At 33.8% G+C, this 18,835-nt stretch overlaps 1 pseudogene; it reads left to right on the forward strand.

Annotated features, from left to right (window-relative positions):
• LOC107848315 overlaps positions 1-15,969 on the forward strand; it is a 37,980-nt pseudogene extending 22,011 nt beyond the window's left edge.
• The last annotated feature ends 2,866 nt before the right edge of the window (positions 15,970-18,835 follow it).

Consider the following 18,835-nt stretch of genomic DNA (forward strand, 5'->3'; position numbering starts at 1 on the left):
TATGTATAAAACTCGATTGCATTCCAACCTCCCCCTAATCCCGTTATTCCCCAGTTTCTCGATTTTATCAAAAACACTAAAACTGAGATATCTTGTGAATTTTTTTGAAAATCGTCCTATAAATCAAGCTCTATGAACTACAAGTGGCCTAAATTCTCATGAAACCTGACATATGTAGAAAACCTGATACCAAGGTTCGGCCATAACTCCATGAAACTCGTGCGGAAAACCAACCTCCCTTAGATACAAATTTGTGGTCGAACAAAAATTAGAAACACCAACCTCCCTTTGCCTAGGATTACTTGCATCCATCCTCTACCCAAAGGGAGGGGGCAGTTGTTGACACCTAATTTTTGCCCTCCACATCTACGTTTAATCTCGAGTTTCTTTGATTTTCAAATAAAATCACAACAATTATTTTTTCCAAATAAATGCACTTTAAAATATTATTTGGGTTAATTTCATCATTTAAGTGACTGTTATACATTTTCGTATTCACATACACGAGATTGTATAAATTTTGTTATTTAAATGAATACTTTTATCAAAATTTAAATGTTATTTAGATTGAGCTTGAAAATTATTTCAAAAGAATAAAATCTAGATTCAAGTATAATTTAATCTCAAAAATAATTTATTTGGATAAATGTGTATTTGATTTATTAAATCAAGAAGCTCGGGATTAAGTGAGGTATTAATTTGTATTGAATTTCGGTTTGATTTGGCCAATCTATTAAATTTAGCTATAATTGAAATCAAATTGGCCTTAATTGCAATGCAATTAGCTAATTGATTTTCAATTTGGCTAAAATTTAAACGGATTTAGCTAATTCTTAATTCAATTATAACCCCAATTTCAGCCTATTTCTTATCTTTAATCACCAATCTAAATTCAACCTAACCCCAGCAGCCCATACCCCAACTAAGACTAATGACCCAATTTTCTTTTCTTCTTTATCCATCAACAACAGCCCAACCTATTGGCCCATTTAAAAACTGACCCCTCCTACCATCAACAAGTCCCCCTTATACTCTTTATTAGCAACAACGTCAATTCCTAAATCACAACATCAAACAACATCAGCTCCCAAATCACAACATCAGCAGACGACAAAACCTCTCAACCCGAAATAATTCCAAATCAACCCGATTCTCATTTTTCTCAAACCAAATCTGTTGACCCACGACCGACCTGAACTTAACCCATCAATTACGTGCCCCTACCATGCAAATTCATACGAGAATAGCCTTGAACCTTCTAGAATATGGTGAGTTGGCTCCTTCCAATGTTCCAATCCCGTGAATCTCAGATAATGGTGTGATTTTCATACATATTTGGTAGAATTTCATTGGTCTTGAAGAAGAATTGGTTTTCCCCAATTCTAATTGGTCCATTGGTTATGGATTTGTTGAAGAAAAATCAAAATGGGGGGGCTAGAATCTGTTGGATCCTAATCTTTTGAATTTCGAATTCCCCTGAGGAAATTCCTAAAAAAAAACCCAATTTTGTCTTCTATATAAGAAGGTCTGGGTCACTGTATTCAGAGTTAGAGATTCTAGAGTAAAAAAATAAGGGTTTGAGAATTAGGATGAAAAATTTTAGGGTTTTTTTTCCTTCTTCTCGGGATCAGTTTGAAACTTTAGAGGAATTTCTTGGGTTACAAATTCTTGGGTTGGAAATTTCTGAATTCAAAACTTAGGTTCAGAAAAATTCCAACTGAGAGGGTTCGAGATTGTGGTCTAAATAAGGGAATTCCGGTTTGAAATAGGGGGGAAATTAATTCTTTAGTATAAATCTTATTCTAGTTTTGAAAGTTCGTTAGCTAAATTAGAGTCTCGGGTTGACGGTGAAGAAGTTTTCCGGTGGTCGTGATCTCCCTACCCGCTTATCGTCCCATTTCGTTGCTCTGAAACAGGTGACATTTCATCCTATTTAACTTGCGATTATTTCTGACTCATCTTAAACTTCTAAAGTTGTAAGTTTTTAATTAGTGACATAGTGTGCTGATTTGTTTAAACCTCTTAAGTTATTAGCTTTTAGTGATATGGTAGGCTGGGTCGTTTGTTGTAGTCTGCCTCAAAGGCCATAGGATTATGTGATGAAGATGGTGTTTTTTAACATGTTGACATATTGTCTGTCTTATGTTAGTTTCGTCCTTTTCTTTGTAAAAAGTCCATTGCTTTAATTCTCTGTCGTCGCAAATCATTATGAATATGCATGTAGTCTCGATATTGCTTTGAAATGTGTAAATTTGTTTCACTTTCATTACTATTTTAGCCATAATTGGGTACTTTTATAGTCGCTACCGTCTTCATACCAAGAAAGTTATGTATATATACACACTTGAGTTTACAAAGGTATTAACTTTTTCTTGTTTTCAGTCTTGTATGTTTCAAATACAATCATTACCAGAAAAATTTACCTTATTGAGCATCTGTGTATACTGTTCACATCCTTTCTTTCGCATCTCTCTCACAAAGTAGTCTACTTCCTTTTGTTCTGGAGGGTCGTCCCTCCTCACCGTCTCAATTCGATATTGCCTAGAAATAGAAAATACTGTAATTTATCTTGTCTATTGAGTATGTGATCCCTTGGGATACTGGATTTCAAAATTTTGGCTTTGCTCAATTCCCTCATTGTGAGTGTATTATTCAAATGGTGCATTTTTGAGCTGGCTATACTGTGCATGTATTTACAATTACTGATTTCTATTTCGGCTAGATTAAACCTAGATTTTCTTTTCATCAGTCTAGCGAGTACATTTGGGAATAGAAGTTATTCTTACACATCTTCGTTAGGTGTTGTTTACTTTAGAACTATATTTGTATTCATATACTTGAAAACTTGGGTAACTGCCCGTGTTGTTTCCATGTATGCCATCAAAGATGAATTTGTCGTTGTTAAACTAGCTTTGATATAGTTTATTGCCTACTCTTGAGGAAGATGTATGATATCTTTGCATTTTTTCTTATTCATTAATGTTAGCACACATTAATTCCTTTTCTTTCCTTTTGCATGTGGTGACGCTCGAGTCTCGCACGGACTCTCTTTCCCTTTGCATGTTCCTTATGATCCATTGAGGCCCACCTAGTCTTGAGTCAAATTTAAAGACCTAAAAACACAAAGCGCATATGGACATAAGGATTCGAAAGAAGGGAAATGGGTTAAAGTCCCATTCTTGAAGTGACGACGTGACTCAAGCCTCATTGCTATTTATTTGTTGTTGTTTATTATTGTCGTATTTATTTACTTATTTCGTTAGTTATTCATTTGGGCCATGAAGCCAAATCTGTATTTAATATAGGTGGATCGAGAATCGAGCCAAAAGCTCTAAAACTAGAGTAAGATAGGTGAAACGGGTCAAAGACCTAATTAGATTAGGACAAGTTTTGTTGGTTTGGGCCCTATGGCCTAAATCGTTTACTTTCTCCTCCCTTTCCCCGTTTATGTGTTTACTTGCTTATTTCATTTGTGTAGACTTACTTAAAATCCCTATTAGGTCGTCTAAAACTATTTTTACACGAATCTTTTTTCTAAAAATCAATCACTTTTTAACAAATTAATCTTTTAGAAGTTAATCAAAGACATTTTCAAACAATCCGGATAACGGCAAGTTAGTGGACGTTTTAGGTGCCTAACACCTTCCTAAAATGTTAATAGGAACCACTCATTTGGAATCTCTAAATTAAACGATTTTCTGTTTTGGATCATTTAAAGTATTTTATTAAGGTTTCTTAATTCCTTTTCAAAATTAAGTGGCGACTCTTTTCAAAAAGTCAAAATTTTTCGTCAAAACAATACTGAATTTTCATACTGAACATGCAACATGTATATCTTATGCATGATTGAATTTTGAAAGCATAACATATGACTGAGCTACTTCATGAAGATTAGCATAATATGAGAATGTTATGCAACTGGACTGATATTAAACTCATGATAGAGATCTGAACATGGAACTAATTAAATTCAAGAAAAACTGTTACCTTGAGTTGAATCTAAGTTTGCAGGGAAAAGGTGAGGGTACTTGGTCTACATATCTGCTTCTTCTTCCCAAGTGGCTCCTTTAACAGACTAATTCCGTCAAAGAATTTTGACTGAAGGGACCTCTTTGTTTCTCAGTCTGCAAATTTGATAATCGAGGATTTTGACTGGAACCTCTTCATAAGAGAGATTGTTCTGAACATTTATGCCCTCTATAGGGACTACCACGGCTGGTTCACCTATGCATTTCTTTAGAAAAAAGACATGAAACACTGGGTGCACTGAGTCTAAGTCTGAAGGCAACTCAAGCTCGTAAGTTATCTTTCCGAAACGACTGAGAATTCAGTAAGAACCGACATATTGGGGAATGAGTTTCCTCTTCTTGATAGACCTCTTCACTCCCTTCATAAGAGAGATTTTCATATACACAAAGCCATCAATCTCAAACTCGATATCCTTTTTGTGCACATCGGCATTCGATTTATGTCGAATCTAGGCTGTCTTAAGCCATTCCTTGATCAACTGAAATTTTTCTAAGGTACCAAATACCAAGTCAGGCCCTACTACTGTGGCTTCACCCACTTCAAACCAACCAATGAGAGATCTAAATCTCCTCCCATAGAGCACCTCAAACGGAGCCATCTGAATGCTGGAATAGTAACTGTTGTTATATGCAAACTCAATCAAGGGCAATTAGTCATCCCAACTACCCTTAAAGTCAATGGCACACGACCTTAGCATATTTTCTAAATTGTGGATGGTCCTTTTCTACTTGACTATCTGTCTGAGGATGAAAGGTTGTACTGAGGTGAACTTGGATACCAAGACCCTTTTGGAAGGCTTTCCAGAAATGAAAGATGAACTATGTACCTCTATCTTAAATGATGGATAATGGAACTCTTTGAAATCTGGCCAACTCTCTAACATAGAGCTTGGCATAATCCTTGGCTGAATAAGAGGTATGACTGGTAAGAAATGAGATAATTTGGTTATTCTATCTATAATGACCAAAACTGAATCATGCTGATGACAAGTACGGGGTAAAACCATCACAAAATCCATGTTCACTTCCTCCCACATCCAAGTGGGCATACTAAACTCCTGCAAGGTTCCACTAGGCTTCTGTTGCTCGATCTTAACCTACTGACATGTTGAGCACTTAGCCACAAACTTTAGAATATCTATCTTCATCCCACTTCACTAATTGACTTCTCGTAAGTCGCAATATAGTTTGGTGGCCCCTGGATGAATTTAATAATGCACACCATGTGCTTTTGCAAGAATCCGTTGCCTCAATTTGTCCACACCTGGCATACATAGTCAACCCTGGCAACGCAACACACCATCTCCCCCTTGGGAGAAAACTTCTACCTTCTGAGCTCTAATTGATTCTTTCAACTTAACTAGACTAGGATCCTTATCCTACTTTTCCTTTACCTTAGAGACCAGGGATGATTCTGAACTAATCTGTACCCATACACTACCTTCTATTGAATTGACTATGTAAGACCCCGCAAAATCTTACGTGTAGAAACCAGCTCATTAAGCTCCTTACGCTCTTTAAAGGTTCCAACACTTAGAAAAATTTTTCTAAGTGTTCAACACTTAGTCTCATTTTAGACCTCTGAACTTTGGGGATTTATTTGATGACCTTCCCGACCCCTATTTTATAATTTTCAAGTTGCATTGTGATGGGGCAAGGTTGTAGTAAATCTCGAGTAAGTTTTGGAATTTTTGGAGTAGCGTAAGGGCACGTTTGGTGTGCCAAACCAGTAACAAAAGGCGTTTAGCCAGCGCCACTGAGCTTTCAGCACCGCTGTGGCCAAGGCATTGCCCTGGTTATAGCATCGCTCTATCTGGGTGCCGCTAGGGTTCTCCCCCGGGCTAGGTAGGGCGTCGTCCAGACTATAGCCCTGGGCCAATTTTTAGCAATCCAGTCTGTGTTTCCAAGGGCAAAATTGTAACCTTCCAACCCTTATATATACCCTTTAACATGAGATTCCTCATATCTTCACTCAAATATTGATAGTTTCTCTCAAAAACTCTCAAGAACACAAGCTAGGGTATTCGTAGAAGATCCAATTTCAAGAAAGTCTCTCCGTCATGCATCATAGATTCACGAAATAAGCTATCCGTAGTGTTCATCCATGGATCCCTTTCATTCATGGAGCTTAGTAACCAAGTTTTAAATAATAAATTATGATTTTTATGTGTTGTATGATTATGCTCATGTTTATGGTTGTTATTGGTGATTCAAGATGGTATCTTAATGTGTTTCTATGAAGTATGTGAGCATGTTAGTTGAAACACATGAGTTTTGGGTGGTTTAAGATAGTTAAGTTGATGATTTCACCTATACCATAAAGTGTGCATGTAAGGTGTTTGATCAAATGCCTAGAATGATAAAATCATGTTTCTTATGACTCAATAGTACTTAAATGACAAGTCCATGCTACCCCTTATGATTCAACACAAGGTCCATGCTATTGTTGGGTATTTATTATTGTTCCATTCCTATGTTGATAGAATGCCCATGATGTTAAAGTATGGAATTATGCTATGAATGTTTGCATTCTTATTCATGAACAAGACTATGATAACCATGTGTTGTATAAAATTCCCAAGTTAGTGTATTATGAATTATTGATCTTGATTATGTATTGAAGAATTGTCAAGTCTTGTCAGTTTCCTTCCATCGAGTCCTGGGGGTACTTGTAGACGAAAAATATAGTTGTGTGCCTAGATCCAGTCATGCTATCACGATACTCTTAGTCAAGCCATGATCTATAGAATTCAGTCAATCATGTGACTAAGGAAAACTCAAAAATCACAATAATCTTAGTAGTTTAGAAATCTCAATGATCTCAGTACTCAGTAATCTCAGTAACAACAGTATTCCTAGTAATCTCAGTAATTTCAGTACTCTTAGTCATTTCTCATAACTCGGAATGTTCCGCCAGTCAAAGGAACTCACTAAACTCAGTTTACCTTCGCTAAATGATACTATTTAGTTAATCAGTTCAGTTTAGTTAATCAGTTCAGTGTCTTTTAGTTGGGAGTAGGATTCAACACCGAGCAAATCTAGGGATGGGGGCTCACCCGCTAGATAGGACTGAGATCTCTAGAAGCAATCCCTAAGTTCCAGAACTATGTAGCCAGTGTAGGTATGGGATTTCACCCATTAGATAGGACTAACATACTTAGGGATCACCCGTTAGCACATTTAAATGTATAGGACTGGTCCTAGGAGTCACCCGCTAGATTAGGACTGACTCCATAATAGTTGTCTTTTCCAGTGGTGCAGTACTGATACCCTTCCAACTGGGTTATAGGTTGGACCCCAAACTAGCTAGAAAGGGGCATGTCGGTTAGATAAATACATCCCACAATTTCAGATATAGAATCAGGACTTTCTGATATAGTCAAATCAGCTCAGTAGCATAGATTTAAGATTGTCAGATATAGACATTCTTTATCATTATAAATAGACTCCAGGATCACCCACTAGATAGGACTGATCTCAACTAAGGTCAAGCAGTATCAATATCATAATATTTAGAGATCTCCCACTAGTTAGGACTGATCTAAGACTATGTCAAATCATCTTTATTATCATTATACTCAGAGATCACCCGCTAGATAGGACTGATCTCAGAATTAGTTAATCTATACAGAACAAAACTCAGATAGTTCAATCAAAACTTAGACTATTAGATACAGTCGCTTAGTATAAGTTACATCGGTTATGCCGATCATCACAGTCATATCATTTATATCAGTCATTACAACTCACGTTATCAATATTCAGTTTCAGGACTGTTAGACACAGTAAATAGACCTGTTCTTTATAATACAAACTGTTAGAAATAGTCATTCACCTATTTAGTATCATAGTATTAGTATACTCATGTTATCAGTATATAGACACAGTAGTCAATATTACCATGAGTTCAGTTATAGTACTTATGCATGTATGTATTCTCATGTTCATATTAGTCTGCATTTTTCATACATATAAACCCCTTTGCATTTAGCCTACCTCACTTATATACTCAGTACATTCAGATGTACTAACGCATTCGCGCTATGGTGTTTTATTTTGTGCTATAGGTTTAGAGGACTAAGTTCTAGAGCAGCAATAGCATTGCAAATTTTAGCAGTCAAAGTTAGAAGTGAGTCCTCATCCTTCGAGGACATGATTATTTCTTTATTTTCTCATTGATTAGTTCATGAGCTGGAGTTAGTTGGAGACAAGTCCCATCATCTCCTTATTCAGATTATTCAAATAGTAGAGGCTTTTAGACTATATGTAGACTAGATTACAGACTAGATTCAGTCTTTAGTATCTCAGTTTTGTTTTTGGTATTGTGATACCACTTTATGCAGACATTGTTATTATTCAGATTATATTCAGTATTGAATCTTATGGCCTTTTAGTTCATAATTTTACATCTATATTCATATATTATGCAGTGTTCAAGAATAGATATCAGTCATGGGTTAGCTTGTGGTCCTTCAGGGTCATAAGCACCATGTAGCATTCCAGTTCAAAAAATTGGGGCATTACAAACTTGGTATCAGAGCCTAAGAGTTTGAACGCCGCATCTAGTAGAGTTTTTTACATGGGTGTATTGTGCGCCAAATTTATGTGCAGGAGGCTATGAGATATTTTAGGAACAGTTTTCCTTCTTTCAGTAATCATATCGTTCCAGTCAGCATAATCTCAAGTCAGTTTCTCAGTCTAATCTAGTGGGCAACGCCCATATAGGCTTGATGCACTTCTTTCTAGATAAGATCAGAAAAGTTCTCCTGATATAGTTACAGGGACATATGAGTCTCTCATCCTCATGTTTATGTTCAGTTAGGTCCCAAGATTTCTCTTAACCTTTCAATAAACCCTCTTTAATGTTGAGCAGTTACCTAGATGGGAGAGAATAAATGTTCCATGATTATGGAAAGATTGTTTCATAACTATTTTATACCAGGCTTTAGTCCTAAAGATAGGCTTGAATGATATATTGATGTGCAAGTTGCTAGAAATATTTCATAGATTTCAGTAGGCTTGAATAGTGCATGCAAGAATTTAAGTTAGTTGATTTGAAATTAAGTATCCAGGTGGGGATATGAGTTAGGAGATGTGACATCAGCAGTCTATAAAGAAGCAAAAGCATATAATATGTGTAGTAAGACAAGCATTTGATGAAAGAATGTAGAGTTATAGGACAGGGGGTAAAGATTTGTGTCAGCAGGGCACCAAGAGTGGTCAGCGTCAGAATAGACTTTATACACTCCAGACCCGTCATGATCTGAAAAGTTTCCCCGACCTAGATTTGGGTATGTAACAAGTCTTTCATATTTATGGTATTCATTGTTAGATCTTTTTCTCTCATTTGAGCTTATGTTTCAGCATGAGTTAGTTAGTAAAGTCATCAAGTCAGTTTACCAATCAAGAAGTTAGATTGGTATAGTTTGTTTTCTCATCCTTGCATCTATTCATGCTATCCAAAATCTTATGGAATGTAACTATTCCAAGGTAGAACCTCATAGTAGTTGTAAGTTTAGTTTAGTTCATGCATTATGCATTAGTTTCAGACTCCTGAGGTTTAGTTATAACCTAGTTCATAGATGACCTGTACATCGCCCTAGTATCTTAGTAAGGTGAGTGTTCTTAGAAGGATATAGTGTCCTAAGGGGGAGATACCCCATAAACCCTTAACTCTCTCATGTCTTAACTCATTCAGTTTCTCTTCACATAACGAATCCAATTTGAGTAGAGGGCACTCATAAGTCAACCCTCAAGTTCAGATCTCTATCGAAAGACAAGTATTCAGAAGCTCAGTTCAGCTTATGATGTTCAGTTCATATGTCACGTATCATACTTAGTTATGTTCTCATATTTCTGCTCATGCATGTTTAGTAATCAATCTCAGGTTCATTAGAATTTATGTTTAAGGTAACAATCCTCTTTAAGATTATTCAGCTTCATGTTCAGTATTCAGTACAAATTTGGTATTCAGTTTCATGTACATGTTCCCGTTATAAACTTGTTATCAAGTACCATTGCATAATCAGTCATGCCTCTAGGAGTCAGTTCAGTCAGACATTCATCCATTAGATATGCATGTTCAATAAAGAAATTTTATCTTATCAGTATATCCAGTCATGCATCCATGAGAACAACTCAGTCACACATCCATGCATTAATATTTAATGATATGCCCCTTTTTATTGTAATAGTCATATGTAACATTCTTGAATTTGGACCTCGACTCGTTTCTACTTTTATCTCTATCATTTGGACCTCTGGATTTATTTCTCCCCCTCTTGCCAGTAACCAAAATATCAAAGTATAAAGATGAAGAAGATGAGACTTGAGATCTTCTTTTCATATCTTTATTCAAGACACCACTCTTAACATATTCCATAGTCACAACACCATCGAGATCAAAATTAGTCAAAGAAACTTGAAGAGTTTTCCAAGAGTCAGGCAGAGTATTAAAAAGCCAAAGTCCCTGAATTTCTTCATTGAACTTTATGCCCATTTCGAACAGCTGGTCAAGAACACCCTGAGAATTTATCAGATCAAAAATAGGACTTCCCTCTTTATACCTAATATTCATCAATTGATTAAGTAGGAACAACGTGTTATTTCCAGTCTTCGAAGCATAAAGTGTCTCGAGTTTTTCCCACAAACTTTTGGCATGTGTCTCATTTACAATATGGTTTCGAATATTATCTTCAACCCATTTTCTAATATAGAAATAAAACTATAATTGCTCAAATTCCCAATCCTCATCTATCATGGATTGAGGTTTAGTAGACACAAACATATGCAAATGTATTTTCTTGACAAAGAGAAGATCTTTCATCTTGCCTTTCCAAGTATGATAGTTACTACTATTCAAACATACTATCTTTCTAATATTTGTCTCCATCGATCAAATCAACAATTAATAGCAACCAATGCTCTGATACCACTTTATTGGGAAAGAGGCAAGGGCGCAATCAAAGTGCCCGATAGGGTAGCAGCGGAAAATACCCAAGTCTAAACTTTTTCCTTCAACTTGAACCAAGAGGAAACAAATAAAATCCAAGAATAGCAATGATAATATGTATAAAAATATATTAACCACACAAATAAAATAAGATAAGAATAAAACAAATCACACAAGACATCAAATTTACATGAAAAATCCTTCGGTGTGAAGAGTAAAAACTATGGGACCAAAATTTAACTATAATCACCAAGAATTAAAGTATTATTCTCCAAAATTGAACCCAAAACAAGTGCCAAAGAACGAGCAATAACACAACAAGATAGCACAAAACTAGAGAATAAAAAGGAGCACAAGCACAAAAAATGCAGCTACTATTTGAAAATGAAGAACAGGAGGTACAGGCCACCAAATCTACCTCCATTAGTTTCTAATCAAATATTGATATGATAGGAACAAGCTTTCCAAAAATCATCTCAAACGGATAAGAAATGAAGGAGGAATCTCAATTTGAAGTAGACAGCTATGGCTAAAAATTTGGGCAAAAATCTACACTCTTGCTCTTTTTTATGGCTGCTAAAACTCTTTTTTGTGATAATGAATAGACCAAAAAAGGATATATATATATATATATATATATATATATATATATATATATATACCCCATAGTAATGGGCCTATGGAAAAAAGTGGGTTGGTCTAATTTGGACTTTATTTATCCACATAGGAAGGGACAAAGACCCATATTCCAGTAGTTTTTAAAGTTTCTATGACACATTTCAATTTTACAGGATCCTATTACCCTTCTGAACTCAATTTTAATGCATTTTTATCACTACTTTTAATGATGTGACACCTTTATTATATAAAATAAAACTCACATCAAAGATTCCACATCAACTAAAAAGACTAACAAAAGGTACCACATCAACTAAAAAGTTAGACAAAAATATGCTAAAATTTAGTTTAGAGGGTAATAGAACCCCTATGAAGTTGGAATGTGTCCTAGCAGATTTCATCAAAGTTCGAAGGCACTAGATGCTCTAATCATTTTTTAAATTACTATATGGACTTTCTAGGAATTGTTACCTGTTGTTGACTGTTAATCTCTTTGGCACTGTGAAGAAAAAAGAGTACACATCTATAACAATATGCATATAGGTTGCCTCATTAAAAACCTTATAAGGAAAACTCAGTGGAACAAAACCTCATAAGGGAAAAAGAGTAAAACGCGTATTAACTCCCTCAAATGAGAACATCTTTGAACCTTTGCATCCTAATATTGTGCACTATCTTCTTGAAAGTTGCAATTGGAGGAGACTTGGTGAATAAATTGGTCACATTGTTACTTGAATGAATCTGTTGCACGTTAATATCACCATTCTTTTGTAGGTCATTTATGTAGAAAAGCTTTGATGAAGTGTTATTCGTTCTATCTCTTTTTATGAATACTCCATTAAGATATTCTATGCATACTGCATTATCTCTGTATAAAATTGTAGGTTCATTGTCATATTTCAAATCACATTTTTCTCGAATGAGATGTATCATGGACCTCAATCATACTCACTCAACTCTCTTCATGAATAGCTGTTATCTCAGCATAATTCGATGAAGTGGATACAATAGACTGCTTTTATATCTCCAAGATATGACAGTACCACATATATGAAAAGATAGCCTGTTTGAGATTGAACTTTATGCGGGTCAGATAAGTACCCAGCATCAGCATAATCAATAAAATTGGGACTTCAAACTTTAGAATAAAATAAGCTTATTTCTTTTATCCTATTTTGATGTCTCCTAGTAGGAGCAGAAATATACCTTGCTAACAAATTGACTGAAAAGGCTATATCAGTTTTTGTAGTATTTGCAAGATACATTAGTGTTGTGAATCAATGGAACTAAGATATGATACTTCATATTTCTCATTTGAGTAAATAATCTATTGATTTTGAAAACTCTCTGAGAGTTAAAACAATATTCAGACCATCAATTTATCCCTTATAAGGATAATAAACAAGTTTTCCAAAAACTTTATATGTTTTAGGCATTTTGAATCCTTTAGGGATTTTCATATGGATTATTGTCAAGTGAAAATGTCCAACATGTCATGTGTGACATCTTCAAGTGTCTGGACTGCAAATCAAATAAGGTTGGAGCTTACTAAAATCCATCCTTTCAGGTCACTTGATAATTTTTTCTACGTCAGCACGTTTAAATAAATGTAGAATTCAGATTCTAGTAATCTTTCACAATATTGCGTCAATAATGTATCAAACATATTGATGATATATCATTTTGTATTGGTTCACAGTGTGACATAACATTTTTAGATATCACTTCATTATTTTTAGGTACCTGAACCTCTCATAATGTTTCATGAAGTGTTATGTCATAGGCTCTTCAAGATAACATTGTATTCTTATTCTAATTATTTGATCCATATTTTTTTCAAGTATTATATTATTTGGAACTGATTGGCCTACCATGTTTCAGACATGCATAGACTTTGTCCTTTAGGGACACAAAATAGGAGCACCTGGAGCTTAATATGAGATGCTTTCGGCATTTGACTTGAATTGTCTTTTGAATAAGGATCTGATGATAATTCCTAAGATATTTCATAGCTGCTTATAATCTCCCCTTTTGTTAGGAAAACTAACATACATCCTTCATCTTCTTTGAGGAACCTATCTTTTTGCATGATGGTATACTCATTAATCGTATATCTCAAAACTATTAGATGGAATAGTTGGTTCCTGACCTTGAATCAATTGAGAGGAAAAAAATAATCATAATTTATTGGTCTAATGCATACAAGTGCTATTTTATGCAACATATCATAATTCGGACCAACACATGAAGTTTTATTCTCATTAGCAATAGTTTAGCTATTTATCAAAGGCATTCAATGCCAAACCATCATCATCAAAATGAATTATCTTGATTACACAATCTAAAAATCATGCTCTTAACTCAATTTTATTGACGAATCAACTTTATGAATATCAAACGCAGGTTGACAATGAATGTACATGTGATCAGCTTATTGATACATCTTTTCAGCATATCACATGATAGGTGAATGGATCCTTATTTACCTTTTACACTTTTCAGATTTTAAGGGATCTAATCCCAATATTAGTTGGTCCAACCAACTTATCATAAGAACAAGCAACATAAACAATTTTTGAAGAATCTTCTAGTTCTTCAATACATGTCTAATACCCAATATGCACATCTTCGAGATGTCACAATCATTCATAACAATTTATGAACTTTTATTCTAGTAAACTCCAAGTTTATCATGACAAGTACTTTTTTCTTTAGTAAATTTCAGATTTACTATTACATGAATAAATTTCAGATTTACTACTTTAGAAGTAGATTTTAAAATAACTCTTCCCAGTTATCTTGCCTCTTTCAGAGGTAAATTTTGATACCATCACAATCAAGTGCACGTTTGCATTAATAAGCTTCTCATTCCCATGAATGAAATATAATCGTGCCTTAAGCCTATCAAATTCTGATAGCTTATAACCTCTTTCATGATATTGTTATTTTAGTAGCACATCGAGATACATACAATGTAGAGAATTTTTCTCTTAACATATATTTCAGAGTATATCATATATTGCTACCGCATTCACTTCAAGAATGTAGTAAATTATCATCTTTCAAACATATTATGCATTGCTACCATATTCACTTCAGGGAATAGAGCATATTGATAGGACAAATTTCATGTCTTTCACCAAAAATATATTAATTTACCTTAGTCATCATTATATCATCAATATGGTGCATTGAGATTCAAACTCAATGTCTTATCCATATAAAGGCGTCTTAGATAATAACCCGATGGGACTTGAACCCAACATCTTATCATCATGATGTATTGAAACTTTTAACCCAATGTCTTACCCTCTTAATAAGATGAGACTTAAATTCATCATCATATCTTTTAACAATATTGTTCTTCATGAACAAGTTTAAAGCATAAGTGATTCCAAACCAATTATTTTTCCTCAAATCCAACAATAATTATATCATTAGTAGCAAAATACAAATAACATAAGGAATTACTAACCTTTAAATTATCTTTAGATTTATAATATCACCTTGTTTGGCAGAGTCTCGTGCTGATAACGTGTTATGAAATAATAAAGAATAAAGAACAAGAGTAGAGAGAGAAAAGAGAGAGTAATTATTATTTATCTTGAGGTATTCTCTTGGGATCATTGAGGATGATTTACAATAAAGAAAGTCTTCTATTTGTAGGAGAAATTTACTCCTAGTTTCTGACTAAAATGCAGATACTTCAAATCCTAATAAATATCAACTAAATCTTGATAGATCTTATTTATATATAGACATTCACGATAGTGTAAATACATTTACAAAAAAATTGTACTTATTTGAACGACCTTATCCTTAAATACAAGTGTAAAAATATTTGATTTTCCCTTTTATATAACAATAAATTGGACAAAAATTATTATGCGTTTAGTATTCAAGGTTTTGGATATGTATGATGTGATACTATTTAACATATATAAGAAGTAATTAATTTTTATCTTTTATTTAATTTGTTTATTTATATTGTGAATGCAGGATGAATAAGATAGAGGAGATGTAGCTTCTGTTGTAGAATGTTATATTGATGAATATTTTGTCACAAAGGAAAAGGCATACACGGAAAGAAGGAAAATGGTAGAAAATTATTGGAAGGATTTAAATCAAGAGTACCTCAAACTCGCAAGCGTTAAACCAAGGATTCTACTCATGGCTTTGATTAACCTTATAAGATCATTGGAATTTATATATAAAGATGAATATTCTTATACTTTTTCCAAAAATAATTTGAAAGACGTCATCTCTTTTATAATAATTGATCCTATTAAAATAATAATGTTTGATATAATAATTGATCCTATTAAAATAATAATGTTTGATATGATTATTTTATTATATTATCATTGTTGATTGATGTTTAGTAGTTAGTATTAGATTTTAAAAAATGATCTGAAAAATAAGTAACTAATGCTAACGATAAAACATGAAAAAGAAATAATTATCTTTTCTTGATATGTTAAAAGTGACATGTAAAAATGAAAATTTATTTTTGCAAGAACACATAAAAGTAAACGAGAGAGTACTAATTTATGGCATTATTTAATACTAGCGTAAATATATATATATATACATACATACATACATACATACATAAAATTCTCTTGATTTCATAAATTAGACAAGTAAATGTCAAGTAATAAACAAAGGGAGTATAATTTTTTGGAGCAAATCCACTAGGCGAACTACCTAGGGCTAATTTTTTATAATTAATAAAAGCAAAACTCAAAAGAAGAAGTACAAGAAAGGAGTTACAAAATCTCTTCTAATTAACTTACAAGTAAAAGAATAAGTAGAAGAAAGAACTAAATATTCTCGATCATTACAAAGTTTATAACAAATTCTATGATGGTACTGTAATGATAATACTTTAGTAGTGAAAAATTAAAATAAGTAAGAATATAGAGTTAGACTATGTTTCTTTTAAAATGTGAAACCTTCAAGAAGAATCTAGAGTTAGATCCATGTTTCTTTAAAATGTGAAATCTTCAAGAAAATGTAGCTCGAGAAAAATTTGATTCTTCACATTGTCTTCTTCCTCCAATCGCTCTAAATTGTTTTGATACTTCGTATATTCCTCTTAGATCTATTGAGTCTTGTTGAATTAGTTGAACCTCGTTTCCTTGTGTTTTACCACCCTTATTAGAGGAAGTAGTTATTAAATTTGTAACTAAATATATGATTTAATAAATTTCCTTAGCTTGTACAATAGCATTCTCTTTCCTAAAACTATAATGATAATTCTTATCAAAGTAAATCGTTTTATTTTTCTACTCAATAAAAGGAGTGTGGTTACTCTTTGCGTAAGCCTCGTAGCTAAAATTTAATGACGGTCTACCGCTAAGAGCTTAAATCACATTTATTTTCTCATCGATCCATTTTATAAAAGAGATGTTGTTAGAGTGAGTGCACTTTAAAGTTCTAAGATCTGCTCCATTGTTTCTATTTAATCTTAGGTTTGCTATTGCACTTTTTAATTATGGATATTTTTAACTTTCTTTTTTTGTTTGCTACTGCTTATAGGCCATTGAAAAATACTTAGGTTTAGAGGATATTTCCCCTATATCACACGTAGAAGCAATATTTAAAATTTAAACTCACCGTCTTCTTTCGGGTTTGATCAAACTACGAGAAGAAATCTATATGGCTATCATCTATATCTTTCAATCTTTTTACAATTTAGTTCATTGCATCAGCTCTATTAAAAATTGCAAATGAGTATCTTAATAAATAGTAATGATACGTTAATTTTGACATAATAGAAGTAAGTGGACCTTACTCTCAATATTTTACATATTTTTTTTCTAAAATTATTTTTAAAACTAATTTTCACTTTTCAATTAAATATCATAATTTGACACTACTAATGTATAAATCCTACAAAAACATATAAAACGATCAATCAATCAAACAAAATAAAACAATCCAAAACTTAGTGTTCAATCCAATTATTACAACCCAAAATAGAAGAAATGCGGAAATATAAATCATATTCTAAACTAATCAAAACTAATGCTCTACCCGACGCCTTGGGCCTTTATCATGAACGTCTTTCAAGTACAAGATATCTCGGGACATTCCCCGGTGAAGAAGTACATAAGATCTCGGAGCATTCCCCGATAAAATAAATACATTTCTCAATCTTGTACGGTAAAATAGAAAGAACCAACCACCAAATATTCACACATTCAACAAATCACCAAGATTCCTAAACTTTGCCTACCCAAAACCTACGATTTACTTACCGATCCTCATTCCAAAACATGATATTTATTTCGAATTAAACAAAACAACAATAAATCTAAATCGATCTATATTCACCCTTTTTATCAATTTTTCAATTCTACCCCAAATTCATTCTCAACCAATGATCAACACATGCATTGATTATCAATTCCCTTTTCCACATTTAAATCCAACATCAACCAATACTCAATCAAGATTCAAACATACCAACACACAAATCATTCACGATTACGTAAAAATTAAAAAGAGAGGAGATAGAATTGGACCTCGGTGCTTTCAAAAATCGATCTATTATTTCGATTAACCCGTTAGAATCCGCATCCGAAATACTCAATCCCAACCTCTATCAACAAACCCGAGCTCGTTCTACCCTTTTCTCTGTTGTTCGTCAACTTAGACCAAAATCAAGGAAGATTCTCTCCCGTCAGCGTCGGCCAACTTCAACACGAACTCTGAACAGCGACCAAGAGGGATTTGGTGGGATTTTAATTGGTTTTTAATGGGTTTCCAACAAAGCAGTAACAGGCAAAGCTCGGGGATGTTTTCCGGTTGATCTCCGGCGATGGTTCTACCGCTGTATCACCGGAAAATCTACCTAAACCACCCCCGTTTCTCTCTTTCGCGTCAGTTTTCTCTCCCTCGTCTCATTATGTTTCTCTCCGGTGTGTGTGCGTTGGGCGTTGAAAGTGTGATTCAGTGTATTGTGGATAAGAAGCCGCTTCTCTGGTGTGAACATATTCTAGTGAATTTGTTAGTGAGGGTCATATATGTGTATATCTGTTCTCTCTCCCCTTTTCAGAATGGAAGAAGATGATTAAATAAATGGGTATCTTTTGATATAGTGTGTGGGCCCTCTCTTTTTTGTTCTTTTCGTGAGTTGGTTAAGAAAAATGAATATAATGTGAGGGGGTAGTGGTGACGTGGGGTAGGGTAGCTAGGTGTCTGTTTTTAATTGATGAGGTTGTTAGGATAT

This window comes from Capsicum annuum, chromosome 9 (assembly GCF_002878395.1).
Source record: "Capsicum annuum cultivar UCD-10X-F1 chromosome 9, UCD10Xv1.1, whole genome shotgun sequence".
NCBI classification, from domain to species: domain Eukaryota; kingdom Viridiplantae; phylum Streptophyta; class Magnoliopsida; order Solanales; family Solanaceae; genus Capsicum; species Capsicum annuum.